This window comes from Parus major, chromosome 3 (assembly GCF_001522545.3).
Source record: "Parus major isolate Abel chromosome 3, Parus_major1.1, whole genome shotgun sequence".
Classification (NCBI taxonomy): domain Eukaryota; kingdom Metazoa; phylum Chordata; class Aves; order Passeriformes; family Paridae; genus Parus; species Parus major.
In genome coordinates, this window is record NC_031770.1 from 67,370,487 (window position 1) to 67,393,956 (window position 23,470).

The window sequence follows — 23,470 nt, forward strand, 5'->3', positions numbered from 1 at the left end:
GGGTGATAGCCAGGTGGGGGTTGGCCTCTTCTTCCAGGCAACAAGCCATGGGATGAGAGGACATAGCCTTAAGATGCACCAGGGGAGCTTTAGGTTAGTCATATGGAAGAATTTCTTGACAGAAAGGGTGATTGGACATTGGAATAGGCTGAGGTCACCATCCCTGGTGGTGTTTAAGGAAAGACTGGATGTGGCACTTAGTGGCATGGTCTAGTTGACATGGTGGTGCTTGGTCATAGGTTGGACTCAACTATCTCAGAGATCTTTTCCAACCTAATTGATTCTGTGTGATTCTGTGATTTGAGATATCATTGATTTACTGACATAAGTTTTGTGCTGTTATTTAATTGAAGTGCGTTTCTTACCTTATATTTTGTTTTATGCAAAATCATGATAACTAAGGGTAGTGACTTTACAGGCAGAAGGATAAAAATAGCACGAGACATTTTAGATTCTTTGCAAAATTATTAGTTAAAAATAGACATAGATTGTTAAATAGGAGCTGAAATGTTAACTACTTTGATCCCTAGTTAACAAACATTCCCATTCATGCAGTTAAGATGCTACATAGAAAGACGACTTTATGTGAAAGAAACTTCAATTATACTGTGGGAAAAGGATTTTGGGTCATCTCTTGTCTTCTTTTGCTGCTTATCAAAATTTAAAAGTTTGTCTTTTTCTTCAGTGGGAACTTACACCAAATTGAAGTAGAGTGGGCTTTAAGCTAGTGATTGCATCAGTCACCAGCGACTGTTACTGGGGGGTGCTGAGTCTGGTTATCTGTAATTGGACAGAATCATCAGTCTGGGGAAGTCCTCATTTTCCATTATATTTGTTGCTTGTGCGTGACACTTAAGAGTTTTTGTCCATTTTTTCCTCCTCTGCTAATTCCTCAATATTAGGGAATTAGTGTCTCTGTGCATTCCATTTACTATCAAACATAATCCCCTTTTCCCCTATTTCCTTCCATTTGCATCCTTTGATGAGAAATATTTAGGCCGCTACATGTCTTTACTCTTGTCAGACAGAGGCTGGTGAAAGATCTGTTACAGGAAATTCTGCTCTATCTATAGAGCAGGGTATCTCAAAATGCATGCTTAGGCATACAGAAAGCAGACTGTCAGCTGATAGATGCTGTAGACTTCTTATTGTTTTCTACCATGGTCATTATGCCAAATGTATCAAATTTGAGGAAACAAATTAGTGTACAAGTGAAGGGGCATACTTTTTGGCAGGGAAGACGATACAATACCCACTGTCCTATTTTTAAGATACCCATTATGACCATTTTGGTATCTGCTAAATGCCTTTGTAGAAGCCCAAGATCATTCCATTTGCTTCTTTAAATGCTTTTTCTCTTAAGTTTTGCCCTCTAAATGACTGTAATTACACAGGGAGGCTTAGTTTGAGTTTAACCACTGGCTTTCCTGTATGTCATTAGATAGTGCTGGGGGATTATCAGGCACAGTTGTAAACTACACTTTGTGTCTTCGTTTTCTTTTTCAGATTAGACTGTTTGTAAGCCAAGTGTTTCAGATGACAGAGAAAAAGAGAGAGCACTAATCAAAGCTGACAAAGCAGAAGGAAAGCTTTTGTTGAACTACAAGGCTGTTTGCAACAGCCTTTTGCTCACCCCAAGGAAATAAGAGCATGCTGAAGACACAAGCTATGTTACTAGTGTTAAACAGAATTCTTACGTGTTGCTATGAACATATTCACCATTTCTGTGTTAGTGCAGCATGTGCCTTCCATGTGTGTGTCACCCTGTGCACGTGGTGTAGGTGTTATCCAGACACAGTTACTTGTCTGATCATGCGTGTGGAATACACCATTGGCTCCGATCAGCAATAGCGAGTCTTGCACGGAGCTGTGGCTCCTGACGTGCTCTGAGCAGTTTCACATGGTTTATGCTCATCAAAAGGTGTAGCACCCTTCAGCTAACATCTCTTGCAGCAGTCTGCAAAGGGACTATGTATTACATAGCTGGCAAAGAGCAGCCCAGCTTGAGAACACTTCAGAAGTGTTGGGAAGAGCTCTGAGGAAGGAGCTCTGTTTCCAGGCAGACAGAGGAAGCACTTGAGCTGCTTGCTGTGCACAGCCAGTGGTCTTTGTGGGGAGCTCACATTCACATCAGTTTTTGTTTCACCACGCAGTTTAGGTCCCCTAACTTGCATCTGCTTTTATCCATACTTTTCTGCATGTGTGATGTGGGTGAATGTATGTGACACCTGTATTTTAAATTTTGTGGGAAACACAGGCTGCTACTCTGGTGTTGCAAGACCCCTTTTACAGCACTTCTAAGTTTCCAGAAATCAAAAGAAAATGATGGGTTTGTTTTGAGGCATATGTTTGAGACAGCACTGAAAGTCATTTGTATTGCAGGGGTCTTCTAATTGATGTATGAAGTATTTCTTTTAACATCAATAGTTTCTATTACTGTATTAAATATTTCCCTGGTTGTGCTTCTGATTAAAGAAATAAAAAAATCCTAAGCTGTCACTTTTAACCACCTCTTCTTCTCTAAGAAAACTCTTGCTCAATACTATGAGAGTCCAGTACCATTCCAGGCCACCATCCTGCTTTAGTCAGAGCTGTAAGAATGCTGCTGTGTGGAGAATTTTTGTGTCAAGTTATCAACACTGTTCTCCTTCCACTGTAACCAGCAATTCTCAAGGTATTTTTTTTTTTTTGCCCAGAATATTTCTCCTCTTTTTGAAGCTACTCATAAATGTAGTCAATGTCTTGCTATGCTCTTTTGAATCTCTTATGTCTGGGATAAATTCCAGGAGCTTTATGGTGTGGCTTTAGGCTCTACTCGGTTGGAGATGCTTCTGCTTGTCACCCAGACAAGAACTCTTCTTGACTATTTAACACAAGAAGAGAAAATAAGAATTTTAAAATAATAAAATAATATTTTTTAAAAATACTTTAAACCCCATGGGTAAAAGCGCAATAAAAAATATATAACCATTTTCCTGTTCCAGGGTGGAGGAAGAAGACACCCTAGGCACAGCTGGCAATTAGTTGTATATTTTCTTCAGGTTTCTAACCAGCTCTCATAGAAGTCTGGTTTTTGATGGACAGTTCTCTAATGATAGTGGACAGTGAGAGCAGAAAATTTAATATGCTCTGCAAGTCAGGGATGGTTGAAGTACCAGAAAACTGTGAAAGTCTGAGAGAAATGCCCTTGGAGCTTGCTTTGTCTGCTCACAACTTGCCCTTTCTTGTATTTAGCCAGTTTGAGTCCAGGTCATCTGCCTTAGGCTCCTCTGTGTCAGTGGAGCGGGGGAGTGTGAAGGGAGCTGATTTTTCAAATCCCTTTTTTCTCTTTTTTTTTTTTTTTTCTCCTCTTTTATTTTTAACCCAGGACACATGAGCAAAACAACAGGCTGTATGCCAGTTGAAATCATGGTGGTTCATGTAAAGTGTCAGAGTAGCTGTTGGTGCTGTCAGAAATCTGTTCTTGGTTAGTTTGGCAAGACATAAACTAGTAAGTGACTCTCCAAAGGTATTTCTGTGATTATGTGGCAGGTAATGACGCATTTACTGTGTTAACAAGCTTGACTGTAGCTTGCTTGACATGTCCAGCAGCCTCCAGTTAAACTTGCTGTAACTTACAGAAATAATTCCTTCTGATATTGCATGCTAGTACCCTGCAAGAGTCTGGAACATCTAAGCCATCCTAATCCATTTATTAAATTTTATAGGTGTTGCTTATCTTATGATTTAACAAAACCTTGAGAAATAGGATTCTTCAATGGGCCCCAGTTAAATCTTTTGCAAGGGCTGCTAAAGCTTGGAAGTAGAAAAAGCTAACACTGCAGATCATTTAAATCTGTATTATCTCATCAGTGGGTAATTTCCAAACCCCACTTATTATGTAAATGTATTCAGTAACCAGAAGAAGGCTTAAGTATGTGAGAAATCATACTTTTATGTGCTGTAAGTCGTCTCACCTGTGTTATGTTTGTTCTGGGTGAAAAACAGTGTCTGACTGTGACTGGGAGCCTCTCCAGGGATCTCATCCTTAAATCTGCAATGCTGTGATTTACAGGAACAGCCTTGTGATGCCTCTTGAACCTTTAGGAGCTTCCTGTTTCTTTCTTAGTCTTTCCAGGACTAATGTAATTTTAGCTACCTCTTAGCAATTAGATTAGGCACAGGCAATTTCCTTGTAAAATTGCCTAAGCAGGTTCTTCCATAAACTGTAATAAACTTCTTGTGGCTCAGCAATGTTTGGCAGGATAATTAAACTGGACTTCAGCGCCACAAATAGGTATGTAGTTAAAAACCAAAGATCTGCTTAGGTGCTTGTTTGTGCTTCTATAATCAAAGGCTCTGTCATGGCCATATGTGTCCTCAATTTATGGTTTCTGCTGCAATCTATGCATCATTCCCTCTGGAAAATCACGTTTTAAGTACATTGGACGATAAAGCTCCCTTGCACCTCGTATCCCACAAATGTGCCAACATTAGATGGTTTCAGATTGTGCCATGTGTGTCTTCAGCGTTTATTTTAAAATAATATCCCAGATTGTGTTTATTTTAAAATAATACTATTTTTAAAGAATACCCTTGAATGTTCAGGGATCTTAAGACAAAGAAAAGAGAGCAGTTAAAGATTTCATAAAAATCAAGAATCACCTTTGTGAGCATCTTTCCAGATAAGCCTGAGAACTGTACAAACCTGACAATTTCCCTTTCATGCAAGGGCTGTATTGATTTTGTGCAGCATGACATGTTCTGCTGGGTCTTTGTGTAAAAGAAACTGTGCTAACCTCCTGCCCCTTCCCCTATCAACCTCATCACTTTCTGACTGCACGTGTCTGGTGCCCCTGCAGCTATCCCCATAAACACAAATGCGCCTTTAAACATCATTTTTCAAGTGTTTTCCTCCTCATTTCAGAGAGCAGAGAGAAAGCAGAGTGTCCCTGTTCACACAGAGACATACCATTACATTTCCAACCAGTAGTCTGATTGCTAAAAAGAAAAAAAAAACCCACCCATGGGTAATTAGTACTGTGTGTGTAGTTAATCGATTTAAAATTAAATGCCACTGGTGTTGCTGAAAGGTCATACTAGATTTTGTTATTGCTTTAAAAAAAATCTGGTTTAGTGAAGACAGTCTCTGAGAAGGGATATTGGTTCTTTGTGCACTGCCTGCAACAAAAGAGAAGCTGGGGGTGCAGTTTCCACAAAGGATGCTGTAAATTTTATTATCACCTAGATCATGGGGTTTCTGTGTTGACTTTAAGAGAGAAGCCCTTCAGTCTCAGTCTGTATCTTCTTACAGCAAAAGGAGCTCGTGTGCCAGCGGTCTTGTGGGTGAGATAGGAACCTCATCTCCTGCTTCCTAGTCCATCATCCTCATCATTAGATGATTCTGCCTCCCAGGCAGACTGATTACTTCATATTTTCATTCATTAATGATTTATCAGACAGCTCCTCCCCTAAAGGCTCATCTCCTCTGTTATACTCACAGAGTATACAGCCCACACACAACCAGCAACATGTAGCTGCCAGCTGGCTCTCTGGCTTTGGGAGAGCAAGCTGCTGGTAGCCCTTTCCACATCTCCTGCTGCCCCCTCCTCCCCTCCCCTCCCAGCTGCTTGCCTGCTCCTTGGTGGCTTCTTAGATTGCACCAAAGCCATTAAATCTCCATGTGTCCCATCTTCCTATGCCATCTCTCCAATCTGATTGTTTAATGTGCTTTTCGCGACTATTTTTTTCAATTAAAAAAAAACAGAAAGGGAGATGAGGTGACCCCACCTGAAATGTGGCCGTGCTTGTGTCTTTGTCATGGAAAGCGAGGCGTTTTGGTGTGAGGGTTTGCTCAGTGGTGACTTAGACTTGAGAAGAGAAGCAGGAGTGCTGGGGAGAGACTGAGTGAGCTGTGTCTGTGAGCAGGAAGGTGTGGGCTGGCAGCAGTTTCAGGTTTTGCTATCAGGTGCTTGGCACAACAGCTCTGTTGAAATCCCTCTCCAGTTGTCTGTGTGAGAGAGTGATTTTTATCACGGTGCTAAAGATTAACTCTATTTTTGTTCTCTGTTCTGCTCCCAGGAATCAGGCATGCTCTGAGGTCTGGGAAAGAGAGTCCAAATGAATTCTCATGATGAAAGGGGGGAAAATCCAGAATTGTTTGCTACTGTCCAACTTGTCTGCTGAAGGCAGGAGGTGACTGAGAGCAGTGGGAACAAGGGCTGCAGGACAGGAAGAAAAAAAAATATAAGCTAGAGAAAAGGAATAAATGAAACTCCCTTGAGACATTTATATGTGAATGTACAACTCCTGAGTGCTTAATCTACTCTTGGCAAGTGGTGACTGATAGCTAATTTTCTCTCTTACTTCTCCCACACCCTCCCAGCATCTTCAGAAAGGACATATGACGGGAATAAAAAATCTCATTGTTTTCACAGTCTAAAATGGAAATTATGGATTAAAAGTGCTATGGATGCCTCTGGAGAGAAACTGACTGTTCCTAGGATGCCTAAAGTATATTTTTACTTGCACTGTTTTTGAGAACTTTCTGAATAATTCAGGGCCCTCCATTTACCTCTTTGGCACAACACTTTAAAGTAAACCAGTGTTAAAGGCATCCCTGTAACAGCTGAGCAGCCTTTTTGCTCCTACTGCTTGAGGGTATCTAGAGCCTGACACTGCTCAGACTTTGGGGGAAGTCTGGATCTAAATCTAGATTGGATTATCTTTTACTCTAGGTCTCTGAGTTGGAGCTTTGTGCTGCTGTTTTAAGGAGGGAGATGGAAGGTGAAGGGGAGTTCAGGCTGACACACATAATGGTGCTGTAAGACTCATCAGTAAGACTGATGCCTGAAAAAGCATCATTTGGATGCCTTTGGCTTTGCAGTGGAGAGAGGTGTGTGAGAACTGTAGCTGGTTGTGTTCTTTGTGGAGCCAGGTGACTGAAAAACCAGGGTGAGGGTGTAGGAACTCTTGCTGCTCTGTGTTAGAGGAGGCTTCAGAGCTCTCACAGAAAAAGTAGAAGGCCATGGCAGGCTCACACAAGCTGAGGGGGAAGTGCATTGTATGTGACTCAGGTCAGAACAGGGGAAAAGCCAAGAACCACTGCAAGTAACTTATTTCAGGGGGTAGTCCGTGAGCAGAGCAGGGACTTGGGACATGGCTCTTGCAAGCCTCTAGACCAAGGACACAGCCCATTGCTTGCTGTGAGATTGGTGCATCCCAGAACTGTGGATGAGGATGGCAACCGAGATGGATGAAGCACTTCATGCATTAGCAAGTGTGTCAAAGCTTCTTCCAGGTCTCTCGGTAAAACCTGTCAAGCCTGGTGCACGACTGTCAACAGAGCTAAGGGCTTGTTGCCTGAGGAGATTTCCATCAGTAAAGCTGCGTGTGAATTTACAGCACCTGACTACTTGGCTCTCTGTTCTCTGTGTGTGTGGTGTGTTACCTTGTGCATAGGGTGCATTAACTGTGCAAGAAGTTGCTGTAGTGCAAAGAGTATGCACTGAATTTCCATCTAGTGCTGTCTGGGCTAAAGCAACTGTTTGGTTTTTCCTTGCATCCCACCTCTTAGCTTTACCACTTGGATTGGAGCACAGGACATAAAAAAGAGGGAATCTGAACTTTTTCAGATTCACCTTTTCCATGCAAAATGTGTACTATGCTTTTGTTGCCTTACTGAATTGTTGCATTGGTCTCTATCTTGTAAAAGGAGTGAGAGGAGGATTTTTGTAAGGGCAGCAGGTCTTCATATGACCTGTCAGAATCACAGACTGCTGCAGATAGAAAGGGCATCTGGAAATCATCTACTCCAACCCTTTGCTCAAACCAGGGCCAACTTAAAGTTAGTGTCTGAGTCATGTGCACATGGGGTTTGTATCTCTCCAGCAGTGGAGACTCTACAGCCTCTCTGGGCAATCTTTGCCAGTCTTCAACACCCTCACAATACAGGAGGTTTTTTTCTCATGTTTAAACAGCATTTCCTGCTCTTTAATTTGTGCCCATCACCAGTCACTGGAAATGACTGCAAGGTCTTGCCTTGTCTCATTTACTGCCTCCAATGAGGTACTTAACACATTAATAAGACCGTCCTGAGCCTTCTCTTCTCCAGGCTGAGTCGTCCAACTCTCTCAGCCTTTCCTTATAGGATGCATGCTCTAAACTCTTGAGCATCTTTGTGGCCCTTTTACTGGATCTGCTCAGATAAGTTCATATCTCTTCTGTACAAAAGATCCCCAAATTTTCAGGGATCCCTAAACTGAATCCAGCACTCCAGTCATGTCTCACCAGTGCTGAATACAGGGGAAGGATCATATTGCCCAACTTGCTGAAAGTGCTTTTTCTGATGCAAGCCAGGAGGCTGATGACCACCTTTGCCATAAGGGAGTATTGCTGGATCATGTTCAACTTAGTTTCCACTGGAACACTCAGATTTTTCTCCTGTAGTGCTGCTTTCAAGCTGGTCAGCCCTGGATTGCCTAAACCCTGCTGATTCAGGTTGGCATTTTCAGCTTTTTCTCATGTTTAATGTGTCTGTGGCAGCTATTTCTTTGTGCAGACTATTTGGTCATTTTACATAATTACACTATTGAACTAATTAAACTATCATCCTGAAATCATGTCCTGTGGAAAGCAGTTCACAAAACAAGGCTCAGTGAGGCTTGCACCAAAATGGTAACCCACCTAACATATTGGGGTTTATTTCCTCCCTTTTTCTCACGCTTAAATGTAAAATAAGCATTATACTGAAGGAACCAGGCAAAGGCTAATTTGCCTCATTTGAATGTGAAAAGGAGCCCACATCCTTCCTGTGCCCTGCAAAGAATGCAGAAAGACTTTGCAGAGAAAACAGATGTACTAATATGTATCACTTGTTGGGGGCAGGGGGAATCCAGGGTGCTGCCATGAAAGCAGTGCTGAACTTGCCGGAAAACAAAAGCACCAGCATACAAAACATAGTTCTGGGAAGCTGACAAGGTTGGGACTCATTTCTTTTGCTTTCATTTATGCTTCTGGCATCTGAAAAACTGCTCTGGAAAAAAATATATGTACAAAAGAAAACCTGGAGCCTCATTTTTCATGCTTCGTCTTCAGGGAAGATGGTTAAGTGCCCAAATGCAAACAAAAAGCAGAGGCTCCAGCCCAGCCGTAGGGAAGTCTCCTGCATTTCAGAGACAATATTGCCTTGCCAGAAGAATACACTACTGACATCATAAACAAAACAAACATAACTTCTGGAAGTATCCCTTGACTTTATTTGTGTTTTAAATACCTCTCTAACATGTAAATATGAAAGCGTTTGTCCTGTTAGCTCACAAAAAATGCAGGATACAGGGAGGAGTTTTAATGCTCTGATGGTTTTCAGCATGGGAGATAGAGAACAAATGAATTCAGATGTTACTTCTACAGATATGCAATCCAAGTCAAAGTTCTGTCCTTTCCTGACCCATCTGTTTATCCCTTTCCAAGAACTTTGGCATTGAGCAGTCAGCACTGACCGGTCAGCTTGTGAATCTGCTGCTGTTCATAATATCCTAAATTCAACAACTTGCCTGATGCAGATTTGGCCCTGTAGCAGTATAGAGTCTCTTGCCAGCTTTTAGCTTGCAGACAGGAGGCATGTGGCACTTTATAATTTATTATATACATGTATTGTCAGTCCCAGTAATAAATAGGAGAATGCTTTCAAGTTTTCTCTTAAAAGGCTACCTCTGACTTCTTAAATTAAAAACTGGTTTTCCAAAAGCAGAAAAGTGAAGTGTAGCAGTTACTCAGATTTCTTTGTTCAGCAGTGGTAGCTGAGTAACAGCCATGGGTGGGTGCAATGCTTAGTGAAGATGTGTTCTTTTTCCTAAATGCAGCACAATGGACATTTTCTTACAGTCTGCAATACTGAGGTTCACTTCAAAATCGACATTTCTTGCTTGATCTGCTGTTTGCAGCTTTAGAAAGTGTTCTATATTCACAGGAATTTTAAATCTATAGCACTGACATAGAAATTTCTGGCCACGGATAAGATAAGCTCAGTAACCTTGAAAAGTGAAATTTCAAGTCCACTTACCTAAATCACTTAGATGAACATGAATGGAGCACAACAGCTTGAGGTGTTTGAGTTGCAGTTGTTTTGTAGGATCAGAGTAAATAAAATCTTGGCCTTGAACTGGGATCTTTGTATTGGAACAAACATCTCAATGCATCACATTGCAGAAGGAAGGAAACAGAAGAGAAATTAGATCACTTTCCTGCATTATTTCTTGTAAGTGTTGTCTTCTTACGTATGGAACACACATTTCCTGTTGTAAAAATATTGTAACAGCCTGCAGTAGCCAAACAACAAATAATCTGCTGTTGCTGCAAACTGGAGTCAGAGGAGCATGTTTAGAGGGAAGTATTAGAAGACTGCAGATGATGGCATCTCTCATGCTCTGAAAAGACAGTGAGTGTGAGCTACATAACTGCTGCTGTGATTGTCCTAACAACCATGGCTTTGCAACGTGGAAGAAATGACAGACTGACTCTTCATTACAAATGGCAGTGTAAAGGTATGAGAGCATTTGGTTCTTGCTTTCTGTTTTCTACCATCTGTGCATTTAGACAGAACCATGTGGGTATCTTAATCCCCTCTTCTTCCTGTGCCTTTATCCTGGAGTGTACATGCTTTCTTTATCTCTGTGTACAGTGGTATGGGTTTGTACCCATATTCCACATGTTCTCCACCATTAAGTCCCAACTGCATCAACTGCACCAGCTGTGTTTTGTGTTAGGTATCACAGAGGTGAGAATCCAATTCAATGACAGAATCACTAATCACAGAATTGTTTGCACTGGAAGAACTTTCAAAGTTCATCTGCTCCAACACTCTTGCCCTGGACAGGGACACTTGCCATTAGACCAGGTTACTCAAAGCCCCCTCTAACCTGAAATTAAACATTTCCAGCAATGGGACACCTGCAACTTCTCTAGGCAGTCTGTTCGAATGTCTCACCACCCTCACTGTAAAACATTTCTTCCCATATCCAGTTTAAATCTACCCTTTTTCAGTTGAAAACTGAATTTCTAAAAAAAGTCACTACAGGTCCCGGTGAAGAGTTTCTCTTCATGTTTCTTATAAGCCTCCTTTAAGACCGTTTGAAGGTCTTCCTGGAGTCTTCTCCATGCTAAACAACCCCAACTCTCTCAGCTTGTCTCCATAGGAGAGGTGTTCATCCCTCTGGTCATCTTCATGGCCCTCCTTTGGACTGTTCCAACAAGTCCAAGGTCTGGTGCTGGAGATCCCAGAGCTGGATGCAGAACTCCTGGTGGGATCTCACAAGAGCAGAGTAAAGGGACAGAATCACCTCCTTTGACATTCTGGCCATGCTGCTTTCGATGCAGCCCAGGATTCAGCTGGCTTTCTGGGCTGGAGTCACACGTTGCCAGCTCATACCAAATTTTTCATCCACCTGTACCCCCAAGTACTTCTCCACAGGGCTTATTTCAGTTCCTTCATCCCCAAGGCTGTACAGATGCTGGTGGTTGCCCTGACCCAGGTGCAGAACCTTGCGCTTGGCCCAGCTGAATTTCACAGGGTTTGCACAGTCCCACTTGTCATGCCTGTCCAGGTCTCTCTGGATTACATCCCTTCCCTCCAACATGTCAATGGCACCACTCAGATCAGTGTCATCCACAAGCTTGCTGAGGGTGCGCTCCATCTCACTGCCTATGCCATTGATAAAGATCTTGAACAAGGTAGGTGTGGATGGGATACGAGGAAGAAATTCTTTACTGTGAGTATGGTGAGTTACTGGAACATGTTGCCTGGAGAAGTTGTGGATGTCCCATCCCTGCAAGTGTTCAAGGTGAGGATGGGTGGGGTTTTGAGTAACCTGGTCTAGTGAAAGGTGTCTCTGCCCATGACAAGAAGTTGGAACACGATGGTCTTTAAGGTCCCTTCCAATCCAAGCCACCCTATGATTTTATTACTAAATTGTTTATCATTCCTGATGATTTGTGGCCTTAAAATCCTTTTTGCCTGAACCTTGTGATGCTTATGCAGGTCCCAACATAGAGTTAAAGATTCTGCGGCTTTTGATGCTCAGCCAAACTGTGGACCACAACTTGTGGCCGCATTCTGGGGGCAGGTCACATAAAGAGTGGTAGACAAAGGACAAAAGCCTGCTTCTACTTTGTGTAGGGGTAGTTTAATGTTCCACATCAAGTAGCTTCAGTGTCTGTTAGACATGATCACTCAGACCGCACTTCCTACGGACATTAAAAATGGTAATCTTTGTCTCTTGATCGTGGTCAGATAACAGATGCAGGCTTTTATTGTGGTAGAGTGACCCACACAAGTAGCTGAAGAAGAGCAAAGTGAGAATCCTCACAAGACTTTCTCTTCCTGGAAACACTCCAGGCACACAGAAAGGGGAAGCTTTAAGTATCTCATCTGGTTTTTGTGTTATACCAGTGCAGACAATCTTTCTGTATGGACTGATGGGGGAGGAGGTGGAGGACTGGGAGAAAAGAAAGACTGTAAATAGCAGAGCTGGAAGCCTTTCTTAGGAGAGGAAGCAAAAGAAAGAGGAGGAAATGAGCTTGGCATCTGCTTTTTTGTTTGGTTTTTATTATATAAAGTTGAGGGACCAGCCACATTCAACCCTGGTATTTTCCCTGGTGAGTTCTGAAAAACTGTATCATTGATGTGTGGGTCTTCCTCTTTTTTGCAGAAGTCATTTCAGGAGCAACATCACCAGGTGGAGAGGAAAACCTTTAGCTTAGTCTTTTATTCTCAGGATAGACATTGTGGCATCATTGATCTAGTTTCCTAGCTTTCATCTTTCCCATGGAAGAAAATACTCCCAGCTTCTCTTCTTGCTATCCCTGTGCAGAAAAATGTTAGTGTTGCCTCAATGTTCTCTGACTTCAAACTGTGAGTAGCAAGGCAGGAAGGTATAGTCCTGACAATTATATTGAAAGCAGGTCCACGCAGCCCCCTAAATTTTAGAAGCATGTGAGAAAGGGAAGAAGAGTGGTTTAGATTAAGTTGAAGGAACTATGCTATGAACGCTTTTGAATGTACTGTGGCCATAAAGGACTGCATTAGGCTGTTCTTGGGGTTTTAAATTACTGTCTACTATAGGACAGATGTTTTGTGCATGTTATGTGCAGAGAGCCAATTATATACACAAGTTGTATAAATTTAAGCTATAGATGAAACGCTGTGTATACACACAAATGCTACTTTAGGAACATTTGTCTTGGTTCTCCCTTTCTTAGACAGCATGTATCAGTATTGCTGCTGGGAGGTGGGCCTGTGTTTGGGCTGTGCTTTGTTTCCTCTCATTGTTTTCTTCAGTGAGGAAAGGAGATTGGATAAAACTCTCTTCTGGTCTCTGTTGACATCAGCACATTCGATCTGCCTGCGTCCAAAAGAATTATGTCAAAGCAATTGCCTGCATTTGTTTCTTAGCGTGTTCTCCAGCAGCTCTGTCGCTTGAGGGTCAGACTGGAATACATTAAACTGGAATTGGGGCAGAAACTGCAGCCAGCCTCAGGTCAATGGTGCCTCTTGAGATTTGTGAAAGTGACACTTCTGGGGTTCATTGCATTAAATTCCATAGCATTTCTGTGTCTAGTCTGGGTGAATTACAAAGGCAGATGGGATGGTTAGCTTCACATTCTCCCATTTAATTCTGTGTCTGTGTGTCTAGAATAAAAGGAATAGCCTTGCATCTGATTTATTTTGCAATATTTCAAAAAAAGATATTTTTTTTTTAAATCCATGTATTAAAGCTCTTTGCTTCTATGTAGTTTTTATCATTTCTAATTAGGAAGATTATCACAGTTACTTCGTCTGCAAAATTCTATTTCTGGAGTCGGGCCTATGGTACAGATCCTTGGTACATCTTTTGACATAAGCCTTTACAAGGTTTAAAAACACATTTGCATGTATGCTTAACAGAACATCCTCATGCTGTAGCTGAAGTTGTGCCAGAGGGAGAGGGGGGAAAAACACATCCAGGAGGACAGAAAGTACAAAGATGCAAAAATGCACAATTCAAACTGAACTTTTGCAGGCTCTGATTCCTCTTTTATTAGTAGCTCTGAAACCTTGTCCCCAATCAGATTTCCCTAAACTTCTGCACTATTAGTGACTAAAGAGTTGCCAAACACAGTTTTGAGAACTGTTGATAGGATCACCAGGTAGAGCAAAGCTGAAGTGGTGGGGGGTGTGTGAATGCATGTACACATACATGTGCATACACACCACACTTGGACAGGCCTTTTTCCTCCCTAAAGTTTTTACAAACTTTCTTGCTGTGATTCATTCTGCAGCAGCCTTGTACTCCATGTTTTCTGAGGACAGGATGTTTCTTTTATGTTTGTAACATACGACCAAGGTTTTACTATGCTGTGCGTGCTGTGTTTCAGCAGGCATCACTTACTGAGCATAAACCAAAAGTTTGAAAAACGTATTTTTTTCCACCTGTTGAACATAAAAATAACTGTAGAACCATAATTAAATTTAATTAGATGTTTGTATGAAATAACGCCTTCTAAATATCTGGAGTGGCATATGTGAACTAGTCCTGAGCTCAAGTAATTGAGACTATTTTTTCTGTTTTATTTGCAGAATTTACACTGCAGCATTCAGTCATAAATGGGTTCATTCCAGAAGCTTAAAATGACATGATGCCAGCAACTGGCAGAAATCAAACACTTCCAGCCTTCCCACTCCTGCACATTGACAGGATTAACACTTTCTGGCCAAAGGCCCAGGTTAAGACAGACAGCACACACAAAAGCTTGTGCTGCCTCCTTAAAAAACACCAAATTTAAATATTGGGAGGCTGTGAGATGAAGCTAATGTGGTCACCAGTGCCCCACAGCTGAATATATGGTCCTCAGGAGCCCAAATGCCCAACCCCAGCCTTGGGACAGATAGCCAAAAGTTTTCTTGGCAGCACCCAGTTCCCTCAGCAGGCAGAAAGGGAAGGAGATGTTCTGAGTGACCTGGGAGATTCCTGCAGGAGTAGTGCTCATATCCATTCATTCTGCTTAAAGGATCTAGCTTGTTTTCTTGAAGAAGGTAGCCAGTCCACCGGCTCATCCTAAAAGGGTGAATTTGGGAGAGGAAATATCTGTGAGGTATGGAGGATTCTTTTCCACAGCATAATTCTCTGAGGTCACCTTCTGTGACCGAGGGGTGCTGGGATGAGATCCCAGCCAGATCCCTGGGACAAGGTGGGACAGCAGACAAAGTGAATTGCTGAAACAAGGAGCCACTGGTGCTTTCTCAGTGGCAGAGCTGTAACAACATCTCTCAGTTTCCTAGAAGTGGTTTCCTTGGCACATCAGTGTGAGGAGCTTTGTACAGTGAGGTTTTGTGTGCAGCCAGGTGCTGGGAATTGAGAGGGGCTGCCTGCAGATCCTGCAGATGATGGACAGTCGGGTGTCATCCGTACTTAGATGGCACCTCATCCCCAAAAGCCTGGGGTTTCCCCAGAGATATTTTGTAAGCTGTGAGCAGGAAGGCTGCAAGGATTGATAGCTGCAAGGAGAAGGAGAGTTTCTTGGTGGCGACAGAAAGCACAGTGTGATGCAGTGACCACTCAGCTCGCCTGCAGGAGCTCCTGCTGTGTAACAATTAACCCATGCCATGTGGGCATGCATCCTTTCTGAATCAAGCATGGTTACTTTCACAACTTTGCAGAGGTGGGCAGGACCTCATAGCCTGATGCAAAGGGTTAATTACTGGTTAATTGCCTATAACACATTGCTGAACAAGCAGAACAAACTTGCCTGTCCACAGTCTGGATTGGAATAATTTTCAGTCCTGATGTGGTTTCGAACTTTGCTAGATCAGAGCCTGCTGTTATCAAATTTATTCAGTGTAAGAATACTGCTATACTATGAACAAAATAACAAATTCCCTCTAAGAGTTTTGTTTATAACAAAGCCTTCTGTGGCCCAGTGTTTTCAGTTATTTAATTTCTCTTCCCTGAACGCTCTTCCAGTTTTTCCAGCAATTTTTTTGTAAAATGGAGCAGCAGAACCTGATACATTATTCATGGAGCAGAGGAATGAGAACCAAATACAGCATCACCGTAACCTACCTACTCATCTTTTGATTTTCATTTGTTTGTACAGCTGAGGCTCGCATTAGCCCTTTTGGCCACAGCCTTGCGTGAGGAATTCATGTCGAGCTGATTGCTTCCCAGGACCTTGGGTCTCAAATTCAGTCTCTGCTTTGGAGGATAGAGTCCTCTCTCTCCCTCTCATCCTGTAAGTATGGCCTGTCTTCTTCATTCTAATAAGGTGAATTTTGTGCTTGGCCATATCAACGCTTAGACTGGTTTCTCCCATCTTTCTACAGACCCCAGCTGCTCTATGTCAGGCTTGTTCTTTTGTGGTTTGTTTTCTGCCATTCCCAGTCTCCTGTCTTAATGACTTAACAATGTTAACTGACAACGACTTAACTTTAGTCCAGATCACTGATAAGGCTATTAAATAGTAAAGGAATGATCACCAATACCTGGGAAACCCAACAGGAACCCATTTGTTTGCTAATAAATAGTTTCCCATTTACAGTTACTCTTTGGTTTCCTTAATTATCAGTTTTTTAATACTTGTAATATGATTGTGGACTCAAAAGTGACTTCAGTATAAAATAGGTTTAAGGTTTTAGCCTGATCTTGTATGGTGCTCCCCAGCAATGGAGTCCTGCTCTCCATGTACAGATGGAGACACTCCATGTAGGTTTCAAAGCATTCATAAAGATACTTTACAGAACAATTCAAATGGCAGATTTGTAATACAGTTAACAATGCTGCCTTCAAGTGAACTTGTAATTTTTGCAAGAAATTACATCAAATTAGTTTGACAGGATCTATTTTCCTTAAAGCCAAGTTAATTGACTTTAATTACAGAGCTTTGAAAAAAGTTATTAATTGAGGCTGATGTTGTTCTATCCTCTGCAAAATACTGGAAACCCATCCAACTGGCCTGTAATTACTTTACTTCTCAAACAGTAGCCCAGTATGAGCTTTCTTCTTGTCCTTGGTCCTTCCCCAGGGGCCAAGGGCTGCTTTAGATGCAGTAGCAGCTCCAAGCCTACATCTGTAAGCCTTCTGAGACAAGTTTATTTCTAGCAACTAATCTGAATCACCCATAATCGTTTATCTGCTGCTTAACATCCCCTCTCCAGGGGCTGCTGTGGTGGGAAGCTATTTCATTATCATCATCATAAACAGATCATCCAGCCTTTTACCTGTGTGCTAACCGGAAACATTTGCTGAATAACAACTTCTGCTGTCATATTGTTTTGAACGATTCTGCAATTTTAATTGTTCAGGATTCATTTTTCATAAACTGCTTAGAAAAGGTAAAAATGTATTTCCCATTTTATGTGTCTTTATTTTTTTCTAGTATCTTCTTGATTCCTCTATATAATCTTTATTTTAGGTTTTTTTTGCTTCTTGTTATCTCTTCCTCTTTCCCCTTTCATGTACCAGTTTTCTATATAGCATTTTATATGTTTTTTCACTTCTCTGGTAAACCCAGCTGTTGGGTTTTTTTCGTTGAGTGTTATTTTTATCTAGCCCATTTCCATGGTTGTAACACTGTAGGCATTTAGGAAATGTCTTAAACTGTTTGCAGATGTCAGCAACTTTTGGTATGTTCTGCCTTCAGCCTGATTTGACTCCCATTTGCTCTAGTTCTGTGAAACTGCTTCTCAGAAAGCATGCACTACCATTTTAATTTATGTATCTATAAAGAGCATACGCTCACACATTGCATGAAATTCTGGTCTGGATTTGATTGCAGACAATGTTAGCCATTTGCACAGGAAGTGTTGGTCCTTTTCAGTCTAAACAACCAGTAACCTTCTGCTTTGTGATCGTTTCCTCTCTACTGAGACAAAGTCTTGAGCAGGGATGCTGTGGCTCCTGTGCTAAACCACGGGTGACTCACAGGCAGTCCAGGTGTAGCTACAGCACACCACCAGCGGTGAGTTGTGCTTGTGCCAGCACCGCAGCTCCTGCCCATTGCAGCTGGGGCAGGAAGCGAGTGGGTCCTGCTGCATGCGGGGTGGGTGCCTGTGTGACCACCTTGGGGCTTGGCTTGTGTGTGGTGGAGTTGAGCTCTTCACCTTGTGGTGATCGTGCTGTGGACTGCTCCTTTCCCCTTTGGTGCTGCAAGGCCAATGGTGTAGATGACTCATGTAGCTAATTGGCAGGAGCTTGATTTCACAGGGTTAGGAAGGCCCATCCTTCTTTCAATTTAGGGGTTAGTAATTTGTCATTTATAGCCCTTTGGGAAGTACAGGCTTGTGTTAGTGCTAGTGACATAAGGTCTCCAGAGTAACACAAGAGGGGATTTTGTACTTCTTGTGTTGAAGAAGCTCATCATTCCCGTAACTCTCCAAGATTATTTATTTCCAAGTTGTCGGTCACTCAGATGTCATTTGTGACACATACAGCCTGGCACCACCCTCTTCCATTTGGATTTTTTTAACTGACTACAGCTGTTTCTGTTAATAATATAATAGTCTAAATATAGCTGTTATTTTTCAAGAGTACTATTTTGCATTGCTACTTTATAGGCAGAGGGTTTATCCATTTTTTTTCCCAGAATCCTGTAATTAGCATATAAGCAACTGAAAAGGGTCATCTTCTCACAGCCTTTGCTTTGGTTGATGTTCTCCTCAATATCATGGTTTGTGCTGAATGTGCTTGTGGTTGCTTATTTTATCTGACTCTCACAGCCAGCCAGGTTTAGAGTGTCAATTTGTTCCCTATCAAGAGGTCCTTTTCCCTTTACAACACAATCCACAGATCTGACACCTGTCCTCTGTGCTGTCGGGACAGCACAGTTGTTAACTTCAGTGGCCTTCAGTTTTTTGTCTCTTTGTGCTAGGAAACAGGGAGGAACTCCAGACAAGAGCTCCAGATCTCCTGAATTCTCAAGAGCTGTGTATTTCACGAGGTGTATCACAGAACAGTTATTTTCAGTGAAACCCTCCCTTTCTGCTCCAGATTACCATCCAGTTTTGCCTTTTTGTTTTAAATACACAGAAACAGAGACGCCTCTGTGGACTCTTCCTCATGCACTGAGGCTGCAGAATATACTTTTGGTCAGTTGGGTTCAGCTTTCCTAGCTCTGTCCCTTCTCAAACCTCCTAGCTACAGTGGCAGAGTGAGAAATGAAGGTCTTGGTGCTTTGTGAGCACTTCTCAGTAATAACTTAAGCATGGGTGAATTATCAACATTGTTTTGGTCACAAAGCTAAAGCACACACAGCAGGGTTTGGGATGCTGTGGAAAAACTGAACCCTGTCCAGACACAGTAACCTTACCTAAGGTGTCATCTGGCAGTAAGCTGCTGTCACACACTGAAACCACAGTGGCAGCAGCTGGGTTTGAGAGAACAGGTCTCACTAGAGAACTTTTCTGTGGGTGTGTGAGCACAGGCAGTTTCTGTGTGTCCCCATTACTGGTGTAGTCAGTACCTTCAGCACTCACTGCCTTTATCACAATGTGGTTGCTTCCCAGTTTGGGGACCCTGCCTGTCAGCATCTCTGCTGGTGTGGATTGAAGCCAGCTGCAGTGATGGTGAGAAAGCTGGGGGTTTCTTTGTGGGCTGGCCACAGGCAAATATTTTCTTGTGTTTAGGAAGAAGAGTATTTTTTTTCCCCCCAGTGTAACTGGACAAATAAGGGATTTAAATAACTACTAAAATATTAGCAGTAGCAACCTAGAAGAAATGAGAACCCTTCTGGATGGAATGGTGTCCAGAAGGGTTTCAAAGTCTCCTGATTTGAGACTCAGCTTGCTCCCTTTTTCTTGCTGTCACATCCTCCAGGTTCTGCAGTCACAAAACAGAAATCAGACAAGGCAGAGAAGGGGTTAGTTTTATTCCTGCACGGGCAAAGGGGGATGGGGAGGAGCAGTGAGGGGTTTTTTTGAGAGAAAATCATTTTTTATGCCTCTTCCATAGTCCACAGTGGCAAACAGGCAGAACTTCTTTACTGTGTCCTTCCCCTTTCCCCTCTTCCTTCCCTGCCCATCCTGATTCACATTTGGCACTCTGCTCTGTGCCGCTCCCATACTGCGGGTCAGATGAACACCCATTAATCCTGGGTAGAATCTAAAAATAAGAATTGAAAGAAAAAAATCAGAACAGTGTGAATCAATCTGCAATCATCTTTCTGTTCTCCTAATGGGAGAAAAGAAAGAGGAAATCAGTGGAGAGACTGTTTTACTTCTTCTCTTTCCAAGACGAAATTATTCCGCATTTGCAGCAGTTGTTCTCTTGCTATAGGTTTTCTAATTTACACACTTAAAAGGCACTTTAAAATTTAGGTGCATTAGCTCAAAGTGCTTATGCAAACCATCCACCCGTTTCTCTGTGCTCATGAATAGAGCAGTCTGATGAAGGAGGAATGCAGCTTGAAATCGCACTGTTGAATTTACATGGTGTTCTCTCAGAAGCAGGGATAGATCTATCCTTTGTGGGGGTTAACTATAGAGTAAGCAGTGTGTTTACTGCGTGTAGCTGCTGCCATTAGTTCTTCATTTCAAAGATTCTTTTAACACGTTTTAAGCATAAAAAAATTTCCTATGTGCAGTTTTGAGTCTGACTTGCTCTTCAGTTCCTGAGTGTAAAACCTGCAGGCCTTTCTTCTGAAGTTAGTTACACATAAGACTCTTTCTTTTAGATTACAAGTGAAATTTGGAGGTTGGTGGGAAACGAAAAAATGCCACAGAACAACTGTTTCTCAGAACTACTGCATTTTTCTAGGGCATCTTTTTTTCAAAGTAATGAAAGCCCTGAGACAGTGTGAGGTATAACTCAGTTGCTGTAACTTTAAGAGATGGCAGCATGAGCCTTTAATTGCTTCTTGTGTTTTGTTCTGGTTTGGTTTTGCTGAAAGGGATGTATCACAGGGAGTGGAAGAGAATTCACTGTATTTTTGAAAAAGATGAGGCCCCGACATTCACAGACTTGGCTGGCAAAGAAGCTGCACAAAACTAAAAGGGTGGAGATGTGTCCTTTCACGGGCAGTTTGGAGGGTTTATCTTCTCTTCTTGCACTGGGGAGGTTTTGATTACAGCTGCTCAGACAACATTGTGGTAATGCAGCTTCCTGTGGCCTTGCCAGGTGATGTCCCCACCAGACAGCTACCAGCCACTCCCACCACCACCACTGCCCCTCAAAGAACGTGGTTATTGTTCCTCCTGCCCAGCCTGAGCACTGATCTCCTTTTTCCTCTCTAATTTGTAATGAATAGATTGTGTAGCTATATGGGTAGTAAACAGATTGTCTGGGTTGTAGTAAATCTCTTGCCAGAGAGGGACCAAGACATTCATCGCTCTTCCCTTCCTGGCCCCGAATGGCCACTCACCCTGCCCCAGTTGTGCTCACAGCCTCTGGCAGAAGCCAAAGCTCTGGTTGTAGTTCAGTGAAACCCTTCAATATGCACCTCCTCTTCCCTGGTCCTCACCCCCAAGGCTGGCTGAAATTAAATGAGCAAGGTGAAGTCCAAACTTTCATTTTACATAACTTTCATAATGTCTTTTAGTTCTGGTCCCAAAGGGGAAAAGAGGGACGGCAAGCACAGGGCCACGCTTTGCGGGCACATGTGAAACCTTGCCTGTAGTGTCAGGAAGCTGTTGTTTCCAGGACTGTGTCCCCAGTCACTCAGTAACAGGGAGGAACAGCAGGGCAGAATATGGCACTTCAAAGCCCCTTCCAGGGGCTGTTCTTCTCACAGCAGCTGGATCTGCTCCCTTTCCTGAGCCCCTTCTGCCACCATTGTAGAGGACTTCCAAGGCAACAGCTGTAAGCTGACAAGAAACAATAGTAAGAGCACTCCAGCACTGTAAAAGGCATTTGCTTTGAACTCAGCTAAGACTGCTCTTCCAGCCATGGATGTCCATGGACACTGGGCAGCAGCCTGACTTTTGACTGCTGCAGATGAACAATTGAACTGCTGGGGCTTTTTCTGCTCAGCCCACTAAAGCAGAATCTGGGAGTGAAGCATTAAAGATCTCCCTTAAAAATCAAATTATGCAGCCCAGGAATTTTATGAGTGTTGGTTTGAAGCTTACTTGAAGTTTTGCCCTGGTGTTTCCGGCAATTTGTTCAGGAATATGACTTTATGTACATGAGATTTTATGCATATCTTTAACAGTCAGAGGACATCCAGTGGTAGTACTGTGTCGTCTCTGATGTACAATTTTAGTGCAGCATGACAAGTGTGGTGCACATGTAGATATGCAAGGATTCTACACAACCCTCCAGCTTTGTTCAAGGCTGAACCAGGTCTATCACAATGCAGTAAAATTATATTCTTTCTAGATCGGACCTTATGATAAAAATTATATGTATATAAAATAGCCTGCAACCCACAAGCTTAGGAAATAATGAATAACACCCAGGAGTTTGAATTTTAAAGTATTTGTTGTATCTCTCTGACCTAAAAATTGTGGAATCAGTGGCTAAGATGGAATGTAGGCAGTCCTCTAAAGTGTCCCAGAGTTAATAGATAAAAAGAAAAATAATGCAATAAATGGTGCTGCTTTATTCCATCTGTTTCGTTTGAGTTGGCTTGAAACTGACACAGTATTAATTCTGGAGATCTAAAATGCTCCCATCAGCATAGATGTGAGTCAAAGAGAGGTCAGCAAGCAGACAGCATGAGAATTACTGACCTAGATAAGACTGGTTTAAAGCACCTATTTGTTGCCCAACTTGGAATGCCTTCCTAGCAACTTTATAATGGTCAAAGTGGGCGAGTGAGACTTTTCTGAACACTGGGGAGTTTAATGTGTCTCTGAGTTGCGTTTCAAAATATGTAATCCATCAGTTTCTCTCTTGGGAGCTGCTAGTAGGGCATGGAAAGTAAGACATTTCAACTTTGGGGTAGATTTCTGTGTTGATTATTCCTGCTATACAGCCTGTGGGAGGCATTTCACAGTCATTTTTGAAGTCTCTTTTAAAAATTCTTGGAGTTCTTATTCTTAGAAAGCCTTTTCTGTCCTCCTTGAATCTTCACGGTAACTCAGAATGTGGCATTTTGAATATTAAATCCTACGGTAGCTCATAAAATTTGGTTTATTTGATGTCACAGACTGATAGTTCTGTGGAGCTTTCAGCAAAACATAAAGCACCAAGAAGATGGCCCTTAGAGATTTCATTTTTCACAGCCATGCTGGATGCAACCGTTAGTTTGATTCATGCCTGTTCACCACAGAGACTGAATAAAAGCCAAAGGGTTTTGGGCTTCTGATTTCCTTTTAACATAACTATTTCTTAACTCAGCTTCCCTGCTGATGCTTTCCAGACAAGATTTGTAAGACTTGATCAGAAAAAGGCAGTTGCCAGTTATCCAGCCTTTTCATGTTTTTTACTGAGAGAAGTTACCTTAAAAATATGCCATCAGATTTTATTCCAGAAAAATCCAGGAGGAGGATTGGGGTCTGAACCTGCACTCCATCTCTTCAGCA

The 23,470-nt window shown here is 42.3% G+C and overlaps 1 protein-coding gene across 4 annotated transcripts in view; it reads left to right on the top strand.

The window, feature by feature from the left end:
• Window positions 1-23,470, top strand: part of FYN (FYN proto-oncogene, Src family tyrosine kinase) — an 83,164-nt gene that overhangs the window by 13,140 nt on the left and 46,554 nt on the right. For 3 of the 4 annotated variants that reach the window (XM_015622494.3, XM_015622496.3, XM_033512832.1), the window contains exon 3: window positions 16,111-16,245. The exons of the other annotated variant lie outside the window; for it this stretch is intronic. The gene's annotated coding sequence lies outside the window, so the exon portion shown is untranslated. The remainder of the gene's footprint in view (window positions 1-16,110; window positions 16,246-23,470) is intronic. 4 annotated transcript variants of the gene reach the window in all.